At 50.7% G+C, this 14,354-nt stretch overlaps 1 protein-coding gene across 3 annotated transcripts in view; it reads left to right on the top strand.

Annotated features, from left to right (window-relative positions):
- The first annotated feature begins 2,990 nt into the window (after positions 1-2,990).
- The window catches only part of DTX2 (deltex E3 ubiquitin ligase 2), a 33,525-nt gene continuing 22,161 nt past the window's right edge, over positions 2,991-14,354 (top strand). For 2 of the 3 annotated variants that reach the window (XM_067705838.1, XM_067705836.1), the window contains exon 1: positions 2,991-3,132. The gene's annotated coding sequence lies outside the window, so the exon portion shown is untranslated. Of the gene's footprint in view, positions 3,133-4,323; positions 4,489-14,354 lie in introns of all 3 variants that reach the window. The other variant, XM_067705837.1, reaches the window with a different exon arrangement.

Below are 14,354 nucleotides of genomic sequence, written 5' to 3'. Positions count from 1 at the left end.
GACACTTCTGCTTCTCATCTGTCCTTCAAAAGTCAGCATTCCTCAGCCCTGGACTGACCTTTGCGCCTCTTCTGTGGTCTTCCCAGGTGATCTCAATTTCATCGCCTATGACTCCAAAATCCCCATCTCTAGCCCAGATCTCTCCAGAGCCTCATACCTGGCTGTTCGACCCCTCCCCCTACCTCACACTCTGCGTGAGGTTGACTGACTGACCTCCCCTCTTTTCTAGCATGCTCTACCTAATGGGAGGACACTCCCATGCACCCAGTCTTCCAGACCGTTTCCTACTTCCTGTCCCTGTGGAACTTCGCCTCAGCCTTCCCCCTGGCCTCCCACACTGGTTCTCAACCTTGAGCCCCTGAGACTTCCCCAGAGCTCCAACAGTCTGCGTTTAGAAGTCCTCCCCTCTCTAGAGCCTAGGTTCCAGAACCTTCCCAGCCAGCCTCTCACCATTGTTCTACCCATTTGAGTGTCTACGTGTATGTGCAGTGGGGTTTTGGACAAACACTCCAGTGTTTCACTGAGGAAAAAGGAAACGCTTAAAATATCTTTTGGGTGTTGAAAGGCTTTTCTAATGCTTCAGACCATTTCATCTGCATCCCCACCTTTCCTGAAGTGAGGCCAGCCATATGAGGGTGCTCAAGTCTGGAGTCAGACACTACCTCGATATAAAAACCAGCTCTCAGGGCTTCCCTGGTGGTTCAGTGGTTAAGAATCCGCCTGCCAACGCAGGGAACACGGGTTCGAGCCCTGGTCCGGGAAGATCCCACATGCTGCAGAGCAACTAAGCCCGTGTGCAACAACTACTGAGCCTGCGCTCTAGAGTCCATGAGCCACAACTACTGAGCCTTCGTGCCACAACTACTGAAGCCTGCGCACCTAGAGCCCATGCTCTGCAACAAGAGAAGCCACCGCAATGAGAAGCCTGCACACCGCAGTGAAGAGTAGCCCCCGCTCGCCGCAACTAGAGGAAGCCCGCGCACAGCAACGAAGACCCAACGCAGCCAAAAATAAATAAATAAATTTATTTTAAAAAAAAGACCAGCTCTCAGCTGTCAACTATGTGACCTTGGACACATTGCTTAAGCTCTGTGTCCTCACTTAAGCCTCAGTGTCCTCATCTTTTTATTTTTATTTTATTTATTTATTTATTTTGGCTGTGCTGCATGGCATGTGTGATCTTAGTTCCCGGACCAGGGATCGAACCCGGGCCCCCTGCAGTGAAAGCTCAGTCTTAACCACTGGACTTCCAGGGAAGTCCTCAGTGTCCTCATCTTTAAAATGGGAGTAATGAGGGAAGCACCTACCAGGTGATTTAGACATGTTGTTAATGATTATGGCTGAGAAAACTGAGGCTCTGAGAGGGGAAGGGAAGTGGTCCCATCCTAATCTGTAGCCGCGGCAGGCATCTAGTATAAATCACAGGTTAAACGCTACCCTTCGTTTCTCAATGGAGAGCTGGCTCTGGGCATAATTAGAAGAACCTGACTTTGATGCCCCCCCCCCAGTCTCAAAGCCTATGTCCTCTAAGTCACCTCTGGGTGGTATGGGGAGCTGATTCAGCTCTTGTACCCAGCCTAGGGTACAAGAAACTGGGCCCGCTGCAGTTGTTCCTTCTCTTCCTTCACTAGCTTTTGGTGGGTTACTCCCCCTCTCTCCTCCTCTATAAAATGAAGTGTTTGAACTGAATGTTGGGGGAGGGCTCTTTCCCCATCTCCAGCAATCTGAATCTTCCTCAAATCCCTGATAAAGTATGAGTGACATTAGATTAGGTAAGGATATTCAACTAGAGTTCAAGATTCAGAGGACTCTGAATCCCCTGGAACTGTATGCAAAATGTATGTGTATACACAGGTGTGAACACATCTGAGCATTTTTCTGGGAATAGCTTTCTTTAGCTTTCTACAGGAGGTCTATGATCCCAAAAGATTAGTCACCAGTCTGGTTTAGGCCTCATCACCTTCGACCTGAACAACAACCTCCAGACTGGTCTCCCCACTCCTTTCTCTATCCTCCACCCACCACAAGGGTATCCTTCTAAAATGCAATGCCTACTCTCATTCCCCTGCTTAATCTTCAATTGACTCCAGTGGCCCAAATTTCTTGCATGACATATAGAGTCCATCATAATCTTACCCAGACATTTCCCCATATCCTGCCACACCCTAATCCATTTTCTCTGTCCTCACCCCATCCATGTACCCTCTGCCTTGGCCACACAGAACATTTCCCTGCTTCCTGAATGCGTCAGGCACTTTCACATCTCTCATCCTTTGCAAGGGATTCCCTGTATTCCATCTGGCAAACCCCTATACAGGCTTCAAAATCCAATTCAAATGTCACCTCCTTTGCGATGTCTTCCTGACCTCCCCCCCCACCCCGCATTAGGCACCCCCTTCTATGCTCTCACTCCTTTATCACATTTATCCTACTAGATTGTAGGTGTGTGTGTTTTTTTAATTTAATTTTTTATTATCTATCTATCTATCATCTATCTATCTATCTATGGCTGCGTTGGGTCTTCGTTGCTGCACGCGGGCTTTCTCTAGTTGCGGTGAGCGGGGGCTACTCTTCATTGTGGTGCGCGGGCTTCTCATTGCGGTGGCTTCTTTTGTTGTGGAGCATGGGCTCTAGGCGTGCGGGCTTCAGTAGTTGTGGCACGCAGGCTCAGTAGCTGTGGCTCCCGGCCTCTGGAGCACAGGTTTAGTAGTTGTAGCAACGGCTTAGTTGCTCCGTGGCATGTGGGATCTTCCTGCACCAGGACTCGTACCCGTGTCCCCTACATTGGCAGGCGGATTCTTAACCACTGCGCCATCAGGGGAGTCCTGTAGTTGTATGTTTAAGTGTCTGTCTCCCCAGCTAGACAAGAAGCTCTCTTGGGATACATACCCCCTAAACAGGTGAACGTCGAGTTCGGCCCCGCCCCCCCCGCTGTTCCACTGGAACTACGTTTCCCAGAAGGCCCAGCGTCCTGGGCATGCGCACTGGGACGCAAGGAAGCGACGCTGTTTCACTCTGGCTGCCTCTTCGTTAGGCTGGGAGGCAGAGCCTGAGCCGTGCCCAGGCCCAGCGGGGGCTGCAGCCTGAGCTCGGCGGTGTCGTCCGCCTGCCCCCGCGCCCTCCTCAGCCTCGGTGAGAGGGGCGGACAGGCCACCTGCTCGTCGCCAGGGCTGGGGTCCCGGGGACGCGGGGGAGACCGAGCCGATCTGGGACCGGAAGGGGGCGGGCGTGGGCGTGAGGGAAGGTTGGGCCGGGCCGGAGAAGAGCCCCGGGGTGACGGGGGAGGGGGGGGGATTGTGGGGACCGGCCTTCGGGTAGATGTCCCGGAGGAGGGAGTTGGGGGAATTGGGAGACGCTGGGAGCTTAGCACGGGACCTGGTGGGAGGGTGAACGCCGGGGTGGAAGCCGAAGGGCTAGCAGGGGGAGGGGCGCAGACACAGAGTTTGGTCCGTCTGTGGGAGTGTACCCTTTCTCACCGGACTTGGAGGAGGCGGTGGTGATAATGCCACCGGCTGCCTTAGTTAGCGTTTGGGTTCTGCTGGGGTCTGCCTCCCGGTGGACGGCTCACTGGAGCCAGGGGCTGTACTTTAGGGGAGTTTGCCTCCTTAGTCTAACTCCTAACTCGCCTCATGGAGGGTCTGACTTCCAGGAAGTGCCTATTTCCTGGGACCCTGGGTCACTTTCTTGGGGAGGGCATAAGGTATATGCTGTGGAAAGGATTTAGGACGCTTTTTTTTTCCCCCTGAAACTACCCTTTCTCAGCCAGCTGCTGTCCCCCACACTGGTTCCTCTTCTTTAAGTGCCAAAAGCAGTGGAAATAGTTTGTGCAGAGACGCTTGGACCCTTAAGAAACTCAAAATATTTCTGCATGCTATCCTAGCTCCTGTAGAGTTGTAGAAGGTGGTCTTTCGGGTAACCAAAATCAGGCTTTACTTAAACCATCAGTATGACTCTAACTAGGCTTCTTGTTCATTTGCCATGTGACCTTGGCCAAATTTTTTCCGTCTCTGGTGTGTTGATTCCCTGGATACCTACACTGCAGATCGGCTTTCGAAGTCCTTTCAGGCCTTTCTGTGGAAGGGCTTAGTGTGTGTGTGTTTGTTTTGTGGGGTTGTTGTTGTTGTTGTTTTTAGCCATCCCCTTGGTTATTGAGTGGGCGGAGGGAGACTACTGTACCTTCTGCTCTGCCCAGGCTGTTGGAAAATGAATCTGGTGGTTTCCAGTCCCCAGCCACAGCACACAGACTGGACATCTGTGAATTCGTTTTCACTAACTCCTGTTTCTCAATTTAAAACCTGATCATCTTCTTCCTTGTTGGCAAAGGTGCCTTGGAATTTGTGTTGCTGAGTCAGCAAGCCTTTCAGATCTGCCCGGTTTTTGTTGTTTGAATTTTATATCAAGATGGGAACTCAAACAAGTCATTCCTCCTAAGGATCTGGTATCTCCACCAAGAAGGCACGGTTTGTGCCAGCTCTCCAGAGAGAAAAGGTGAGAGCCCTGGGGACTTTACATTGCTGCCTTCCCAATCTGGTTTTCAGTAGAGAAAGTGGGCACTGGGGAGGGTGGAACTTGAGGTCCCCAGGATGAAAGTGAGCCCTGGGAGTTGATTGTTGATTGCCAGCTGTCTCAGATAAATTCACGTGGCTTCCTGCCAGCAGCTTCTCCTGTTTAACCAGTCTTAGAAGATGCTTTCTGCCTTCAGACGCGCTTTATGGGATGAAGGACACGAGTCACGGTTTCTGCATTTGAACTGGAAATTTTAGTTTCTTTTGTTACTTGAACCTTTACTGGGTGCCTCCTTTTTGTCCAGCCCCATGCCCAGTGCTGGGGTTACAGTGACCAGGAGCAAAAGTTCTGTCTTCCAGGAGCTCATTGTTTGGTGGAAAAGATAAACAAACCATAGACAGTGACAAGGTGTTGTCAGTGTGATACATGTTGAAGAGTGGATAATCACAGGGCGGAGCCCAGCCCACCCTTGCCCAGGAGGGCAGGTCCAGAAGCCTCCAGAAGATGATAGCTAAGGTTGTGAAGAAGGAGTAGGTCCCAGGAAGTAGGGGAGCCTGGCAGAGGAGTCAGTATACGCAAAGTCGTGAAGAAACCTGGCATATCTGGGTCACTGTAAGCAGCTCAGTGTGGCTGAAGCGACAGCGTGTGGATGCGGGGCCGAGAAGCCTGGAAAGGTAGGCAGGGGGCTGAGCGGGGGCTTTTAGGGGTCATGCCAAGGCTCAGGGGACCAGAAGGATTTTTAGTAGAATTCCAGGAAGGGCATTTTTTTTTTTTTTTTTGCCGTGCCGCGTGGCTTGTGGGATCTTAGTTCCCCGAACAGGGATCGAACCTGAGCCCCCTGCGTTGGAAGCTCAGAGTCTTAACCACTGGACCACCAGGGAAGTCCTAGGATGGGCATTTCATGAGCCATGGGTAGAAATGAGCCAGATGAGCTCCCTGGCTAGAAAGCGTGGAATGGATTCGATTGTTCTCTTCGTGACTGTTTCCGTACACCACTGCCAGCTTCTGGTAGGGGGAGGTAGACAGGGGAGTTTGCCCTCTGGCTGCTCCGGGTCTTGTGAAAGAGAGAGAACTGTAGAGGACAGACAGAATGCCGTGGAAGTTGGTAAGAGGGGATTTTTCTTTCAAGTGGGCACATCCCAGCATCCTGGAGGTGTTTAAATGGGGCCTTGAAAGTGTGGGTCAGCTGAGGATGGGTGGCCAAGTGGGTGGGATTCCGGGTAAAGTCGAGGCACGGAGTTGGGGAAACTGGCGGTATGTGGGGTAGCAGCTCATCACTTACACTTTTTAGGAGGGGTCGGGGAGGGGAAGGTATAGATGGAAGAGGATACTGAAGAGAGATGCTCTGGCAGCTACTGTTGATAGGAAGGGACCAGACTGTGATGGGCGTTCAGCATCAGCCGGAACGTGAACATTATTTCTAGAGCTCTAGGGGAGGTGCGGAAGAGAGAGGGTCAGAACTGCATCGGGAAGCTCAACCTCGCACCTGTCTCTAGGGTGGACGAGGAGAGACAGGAGTTGGAGAAGCCAGTTGGCAGAGAGTGCTTGTCAAGGTGAGAGGCAGAAAGGTCCCAACCAGATGCTAGCAGTGGGGTCTGAGGAGGCGAGGAGAGGGCAAGCCAGGGCAGCCGCTGGGCTGGGGGAGAAGGCGGAGGAGGGCCAGTGCAGAGCCAGGGAATCCAGGAGGAGAGGGGCGTCAGCAAGGAAGGTGGGTTTGGCTTCAGACCTGTTGAAGGTACCGAAGAGGCCGTCAGGAATGGGGCCACGGGCGAGGGAGGAGCATCCCTCATTCATTGCACACACGCTTAGGAAGTTGTGTGCCCGGGCTTGTGCTTGGCACTTGGAGTACAGAGAATTAAACAGTCCCTTCTGTGTGTTTGTTTTAATTTTCACCGCAGGTAAACGGAGAACTAGATTAATAAACACTGATCACCGTTCACGCCCAGCTTGCTTTCACTTGTTTCCGAAGTTATTTTTAATGTGTTGTAAGTTCCTGCATTTCAGCCATCCACAACAAAAGCCAGGATCTTGAAACAAAATACACATCCAATCATTTGATCTTTCCTCTCATTCCCATCCTGAGATAACCATTATCCCTCACTTTCATTTTTATGTAGTTTTATGGTACCTGTGTATTCCTAAGGCACTTAAAAAAATATCGCTACAGTTTGTCCATAGTATTGCATGTCATCTGGTTCATTTGTCTTGAATATTGAATAATATTCCATGGTGTGGGCAAATCACAGTTTATGCGTCTGATCTTCCGTTGATGGGTACCTGCTCGTTTCCAGTTTTGCTGTCACGCGTGGACTGCTCTGAACATTTCCGTACACGTTTCCTGTTGCACATATGCAAGAGGTTTTCTTGGGTATGAGCTGAGGGGTGGTATTTTGCTGGGTCATAGGGTGAATAAATGTCCAACTTTCGTAGTTGTTACTAGACTTCTTCTGAAGTGATTGTACGAGTTTTCACTCCACCAGCAGCAGAACGTAGGCCTTCCACTTGCTCCACACTCTTGCCAACACTTGGTATAGGCTGACTTTTTTTTATTTCTGCCAATGGAATGGGTATAAAATGGGATCTTTGGGATCTTGATTTCTGTGTCCCTGAGTCCTGATGTCCGAACATCTCTTCATAAGTTTATTGGCATGTGTGTTTCCTATAAATTATATGTTCACTTTTTTGCAGTTTTTCTGTGGGGTTCCTGGCGCTTTAAAAAGAAAATTGACTGTAAGAGTTCTTTATATATCCTTGATTTTAATCCTTCGTGCTTATTGTGAATATCTTTTTCCAGCTTTTAACTTTCTGCTTTCTTTGAGGCATGTTTTGTTGAACAACCATTCTTAATTTTAACACAGTGAAATGTATAGTCAGCGTTCTGTGCCTTGTTTGAAAAATCTTTTCCTGACCATAATCCTTGCCTTTTAGGAGTCTGTGTCCTAGTGGAGGGGACAAGTAGATAATTGCACTCAGATGTCACATGGACATTGGTGGTTAGAAGAGGCCACTTCTCCGTGCAGGGCAGGAGTGGATGTAGGAAAGATTTCACTGGACAGAGAGTCTCAGGCTGGGAATTAAGAATTGAGTAAATGGACAGGTGGGATGGGTACTCATGGTGGGGGGTGAGGGGCATGAAACAGCCTGGCCGGTTCTGGGCTCTCACTGGAGTTGCCGATGGCTGGAGCAGAGGGCTTAAGGGACTCAGGCAGGACATCTGAAGAAAGATCTGGATACTCTGCGTGCATGGGATTATTGAAGCCATGGGAGCAGATGAGAGGGTCACAGGGGAGGGAGGAGAGAAGAGAGGTAGGCCAGGGCCCAGTTGCCTGATGCAAGGAAAGGGAAGCAGGTTGGGCTTCCCTGGGGGTGGCCCTTACCACATGTTGCCTGCCATGCTGTTGGATGCTGTATTTCACCCTCAGGTGTTGGGCAAAGACTGACATGTCTACAGAGGGCAGGCATGTCATAGGGGAGGCTGGCCAGAGGCATAAGCACTCTCCACTTTTCAGTAGAGAAACGGGTTCAAAGAAGTATTTCTCAACTATAGTTCAGTGGGACCGCAGTGAGGTCAGCAAACCGTGGCTCATGGGCCAAATCCAGCCCACAGCCTCTTTTTTTTTTTTTTTTTTTGTGGTACACGAGGCCTCTCACTGCTGTGGCCTCTCCTGTTACGGAGCACGGGCTCCGGACGCACAGGCCCAGCGGCCATGGCTCACAGGCCCACATGTGAGATGTTCCCGGACCGGGGCACGAACCTGCATCCCCTGCATCGGCAGGCAGACTCTCAACCACTGCGCCACCAGGGAAGCCCCACAGCCTTTTTTTGTTAGTAAAGTTTTATTGGGACACAACCACGCCGGTTAGTTTATGTGTGGCCTTTGGCTGTTTTCACACTACAGTGGTGGAGTTGTGTAGTTGCAACAGACACCCAGTGTCCTACAAAGCCTAAAATATGTACCTTCCGGGCCTTTATAGGAAAAGTTTGCCGGCTCTGCCCTGGAGAGTTGTGGTAACTGTGGTAACCTTGAGAGTAGTACGAGCCACCACAGTGGTGCAGCTCATCGTTGCTGGCTGCATAACGAATCTGGGTCAGGCCTGCAAATGTTGCCAGGTTTTCTGGTTTTCAAGAGAAGCTGGAAGTCTGGATTTTTTTTTTTTTTAATGGTGGATATTCCAGTTTTTAAACATTGGCTCAATTTGTAAAAACTAAAAACCGTGTAGTAGGTCAAGCAGACACATCTGGCAGGCTGATTTGTCCACATCAGTGTATCCCTCTGCAAACTGATTTGGGTTTGCTTATACCTGTGGCTTCTCAGGCAAGTTGTTTATCTTTTGCCTCACTTTTCTCATCTATGAAATGGAGATGATACCCTTTGTTCAGGAATGTGAGGACTAAATGAGAACACTTATAAGATACTTAGCACGGTGCCTGGTACCTAGTAAGCTCTTGGTTGGTGGCTACTGGTGTGATTATGGCCACTGTGCCTGCCACTGCTTCCGCTGCTCCCCCATTCTGGCCCCAGGATAGGCTCTGACGACCTGTGGGTGGTCAGGTTGCTCCTGGCAAAGAAGGAGCAGCAGGCTCTTGGTGCTGGTGGAGGAGGTTGCCCACTGGGGAACTGTTGGTCACTGGGGCCTGCCTCCTGGCCACTGTGTGGCTTTCTGAGCCCCATTTGGAACGTTCTGCTCTGACCTGCCCCTGGAGGGCCCTAGTCAGGCACCAGCCAGGAGAGGAGTTATTTCCCTTCTAGCAGCCCCATGTGCAAGGGACAAATCATGTGTAGTTCCTTCCATCTCTCAGGAGCCTAGTCAGGCCTGGGTGGCACCAGCGTAAGCCATCTCTTTTCTAGACAAAAGCCTTACCTTGCAGCACTCCCCTGTTGTAATAGTTTGGGCACCTGGATGGTGTGTTTTTTGCACTTCCTTGGAACTCAGGGGTGGGACATGGTGTCTCTTGGCAAGGAGGTGCCGTGGTACTTTGACAGGCCTGTTAGTGAAACTCCACTGGGACGGGAGCAGCCGTCTGAAGTAATGATGGTAAGTAACAGTGGTGGGGTTTGTGTCATATTTACGATCTTTTGAAAGTGGTGGGCATTGTAGCGGTTTGTTTCTGAAAACAAAAGTAATAGTTTCCCACTTTAGAAAATGTGAAAAGTTCAGATATGTAAGGAAGTTGAACCAAAGGTCTCTAATAGTTTCTGCACTCCAAGGCAGTCCTTAGCATTTTGGTACCGTTTCTACTGCGTTTTCTCTCTGCTTCTCTTTTACCAAGTTAAAATAGTGCTGTGGGGAGTATCTTTATGTTGAAGTTTTTCTCTCATCTCCTTTGATAGATTTTTTAATGATCATGTCAAAGCAAGTGAACATTTTTAAACCTCTTGATATGTGTTACCAAACTGTTTTCTGGAAAGGGTTTATCCGTCCCAGAAGTGTGACATCTCAGGGTACTCTCGCCAGCACTGAGTACTGAAATTATTTTTACTGCTTTGACAGGCAAAAAAATAATAGGCCATTGTTTTAAATTTGTATTAAAAACAACATGTCTAGCAAAGTAGAACATTTCTTTGGTGTGTTTGTGTGCAGTATTCGACTTTCCCATCTCCGTGGGAAGGCTTTCTGACAGTGCCTGGGTGGCCGGCTGCCCTGTAGCAAGTCTTTGAAGGTCATGCTCTGCTTACCGGTCATGCGCACCGTGTCAGCTGGTGGGGTGTGGAGTTGCAGGCCCATGCTTCTTGGAAAGCACCTGAAAGTGACGCAGCATGGAACTAGGGTTTGAAGTCCACCCGGTCTCACTGGTCTCCAATCCGTGCCCCTCAGAACGCCTCTGTCCCGCACAACAGCTTCCTGGACCTCTCAGGAAGTAGGAATGGAGGGCAGCCCTTGTGTCCATAAGAGCACCCCACTCTTCTGCGTTTTACATATCGATGGGCAGCGTACGGTCACATTTGGAAAAGGGTTCTGCTGCTTATGAGAGGCTGAAAAACCCATCCAACCGCCTGAGCAGTGGAGCCCAGGAAAGGGGAGGTGACTGTCCCAAGGTCACCGAGCATGGAGCCAAGGGTGAACTGCCCAACTCAGGCCTGGGCCAGGCCACTCTGTATTTCGGTGGGCTTTGCGGGGAGGAAACGGGTCCTCACATGTTGGCAAATTGACAGTCGCCCAGTCTGGGCACCAGTTTAAAAGCCACGCTCGGGGCCTTCTTCCCAGAGGCCGCAACTGTAAGGGATCCATTTGTGTGGTTCCCCTACCCAGAGGCCCACAGTCAGGCAGGATGAGTTTCACTCAGATTCCTGCGTCAGCTCAGGTCTTGTTCTAAAGCTTTTGTAAATCCCCTGGGAATAGAAAGACTCTTGGACACATGCAACTTTTTTCCTTTGTGTGAAACCCCTCTCTGGTAGGACAGTAGCGTCCCTCTGTGCCTCGGAGCCGTGGGGCTGTGCACAGGCGTTGGTGGCTAAATCTGACAAGAGAATGCAAGAGAAGGCAGGATGGTTTTTCTCGTGGTCAAAGTTGTTGATACATTTTTTTTTTAAATTTTTATTTATTTATTTATTTTGGCTGTGTTGGGTCTTCATTGCTGCGCGCGGGCTTTCTCTAGTTGTGGTGAGCGGGGGCTACTCTACGTTGTGGTGCGTGGGCTTCTCATTGTGGTAGCTTCTCATTGCGGAGCACGGGCTCTAAGCGCGAGGGCTTCAGTAGTTGTGGCACGCGGGCTCAGTAGTTGTGGCACGCGGGCTCTAGAGCGCAGGCTCAGTAGTCATGGCGCACAGGCTTAGTTGCTCTGCGGCATGTGGGATCTTCCTGGGCCAGGGCTCGAACCCGTGTCCCCTGCATTGGCAGGCGGATTCTTAACCACTGCACCACCAGGGAACCCCTTGATACAGTTTTTTAAAAATAACTTCTGTTCGATCATAATAAGTAATATGATCATTGTAGAACATTTGCCAGTACAGAAAGAGGTAAAGAATAAATATCCCATAACTCCATCACTCCTAGTAAAATGTCAGAGTTGTTCCTTCCCACCTTTTACAAATTAGCTTATATTAGAACCTGGTGTCACAGACTGGCCATCTGACCTTGAATAAATTCTTAATTGCTTTTGGCTTTGGTTCTCATGTCTGTAAAATGGGGATAATCTTTACCTTCAAGGGCAGTTGAGGGTTGAGAGAGCTGGATGGCAAGAGCACCGGACAGAGTGCATGCCACATAGTAGGTGCTCAGTAAATGGCACACCCACCCCCTTGAGAGCATATAGTGTATATGGTTACATATCCGGTATTTTTAACTTGTCAACAGCATTATCCTAGGTCTGAAAGCCTTTTAAAAACATTTTTCAAGGCTCGTATTCCATCATTGGGGTGTACCATAATTTATTTAAGAATTCCCTTATTCCATTATCATAAAGTGTTTAGGTTGCCCCCAGACTAAGGCTGTTTTCCCATGGCCAATTAGAATAATAACAATTTTCATAATTAAGAGCACCCTAAATAGCCCCATCATTAGGAGCCGAAACAAATTAGGTTTTTGAACTGCAGCTTGGGGTGGCTGAGGCTGTAACAGAGAATGGGTGCATTGACACGGCCACTGTGTGTGCATGGTTGCTGCGTTCCAGGGGAACTTCAGTGGGTGTTCTGGGCATCGCGCCAAGTGTGCCCCAGGCGCCTGGAGCAGAAGGTGCTCCTCTCTTTCGGCGTGTGTGTTTTAGACCCTCTGGGATATTAGGCATTTGACGAGCTGCAGCCCCAGCTTTGGGTCAGCCCCAGCTCTGCCCTCAGGGAGTTCCTGTTCTGGGGGGTGTTGAGAGGGGGGACAGATACTGAAACCAATAAATGCAGTATGTTTGGATCAATGGAGAATGCAGTGAGGACGCACAGGAGGATGGGGTCAGCACTTTCTGTTAAAGGTGTGGCTCAGAGTGGGGTGCCGTGGCTGAGTCTGGAAGGATGGGCATGTTTGCTGGGGGCTTAGGCGCAGAAAGGATGGAAGTCTGGACGTGGGCACCAGCAGGATCAATGTCTGGGAGGTGGGAAATGGCTCCGAATGTTCTGGCACTTGCTAGAATTTGATGCATGTGGACAGAAGGTGGAGGCCTTGGTATTAGTGGGGACAGTGGCCGGTCGTGGAGGGGCCGTGTGCTGTGTTTTTCTCATCTCTGGGTCTCTAGTACCCTGACAGAGCCTGGACCGTCGTGTGCCTGTGGTCTGTAGGCCAAACACGTTCATGAAGAGCTTAGCTGAAGTTCTCGAGTGTAGTTCTCAGGCTGTTTGGCAGAGTTATCCGAGTTGGTTCATCTGGGGGTGTGTGGACATGCTGGAACATACCACGTGCGCTGGTACATGGGAGGCCCCTGCTGCCCGAGAGATGAGTGACGCCTGCCAGGAGGTGCCGGGGGGAAAGTCTGGGCTCAGGAGTAATTGGCCCTGAAACCAGTCCTGTGATTTGTACCTGGATGTGGGTCCAGAGACCTCTAGTTGCAGGCGCTGAGCTAATAAGCTCGCCAGCCATCTCGAGGGCATCCTGGGTCTAATCCTCCATGGCGGGATGTGTGCTACTGTTGGAGCGGTTGGCAGCTCAGGGGTGGCCCTGGCCCCCCTATGTGTGCTCAGAGTTATTGCAGGCCTGACTCATCGCCCATGTTCTCAGGCCGGGTAGCTCAGTGCCGCCCTGGGCCACCACTCCTCACCTAGACTTGAGGGGTGGGAGGTGCTGGGTTGGAGGGGAGCAGGGAAAGGGAGGGAGGCCAAGATTGGCTGATACCGGCTGTGTGTCTGGAGCTGTTCTGGGTGCTTTATACACACCTATCCATCTGAATCCCCAAGAAAAGCACTTAGAATAGAGGTTGATATGTCCACTTCCAAGCAAAATCGGGCTTGGAGGGCTTAGGTACCTTCACCAGGTGACACAGTGAGTAGAGTGCAGTGAATATGTGGCGTGTGGACACCACAGCCTGTGCCTCTTCCCTGTCCCGTGCTGCTCCAGCTCTGCCTTCCTTGTGGGGCAGGTGGTATCGGCCTTCTCACTGAAACCCTGCTGGAGTACAATCTCAGGGACAGCAGCGAAAGCCCAGGCAGGGTCCCAGCCTCATTAGTGGCCATGAAAGTGAGTCACCAAAACCACCGGGGCCTCGGTTTTCTCATCTGCAAAACAGGGACAAAATTCAATGTCTGTACTTAAGGGGATTGTGTGGGAATCGGAGCAGATGATGTGACTGGGAACCCTGTTGGCACCAGGGCCCTTTGTGGACGTTACAGCTGAGGGTGCTCACAGCTTGAGATGCAGGCTCCTCTCCCCCTTCCTCCCCTCCCCCCACCGCTTTCCCTTTTCTCCCTCCCGCCTCTCTTAAGTAAGTGGGGTGCAGAGAGGCTGAGAGGCTAGAGAGGGCTTAAGCATCCCTAGGATTTTAACGTTTATTTAGGCGGAGCCCAAGGTAGAGCTCATGCTGAGCTTTCCTCGCTAAGCAAATGGGCATTAGAGCCAGTTGATCTGGGTTTGCACTCTGTGCTACCACTTACCAGTGTATGTGTGACCTTCAATAAGACCTTGACTTCTTTGTTTTCCTGTCCATAAAGTGGGAGAAATACCGCCTTGTCAGTCTGTTTGGCCCCGTTCCTCTCTCACCCTAGGAGCTTCCACAGACCCCCTTTCTTCTTCAAACAGCTGCAGGCACATAGAATCTTCATCTGCCTCCATTCAGTCGTGCTTTGAGCTAATCCATGTATAACACGTGCTACATGACACGGCCTGTGCTGGGGCTGACGAGGTGGCTGTGGACAAGGCCGACTCGCTGGGTTTCTGCCTTCTGAGGGGGCAGAAAGACAGGGACCGCCATATGTGTATGTGGGCGTTAG

Source organism: Pseudorca crassidens, chromosome 15 (assembly GCF_039906515.1).
Source record: "Pseudorca crassidens isolate mPseCra1 chromosome 15, mPseCra1.hap1, whole genome shotgun sequence".
In the NCBI taxonomy this organism is placed as follows: domain Eukaryota; kingdom Metazoa; phylum Chordata; class Mammalia; order Artiodactyla; family Delphinidae; genus Pseudorca; species Pseudorca crassidens.
The sequence above is the reverse complement of the archived record's forward strand: the minus strand, read 5'-3'. Positions and strand labels throughout refer to the sequence as shown.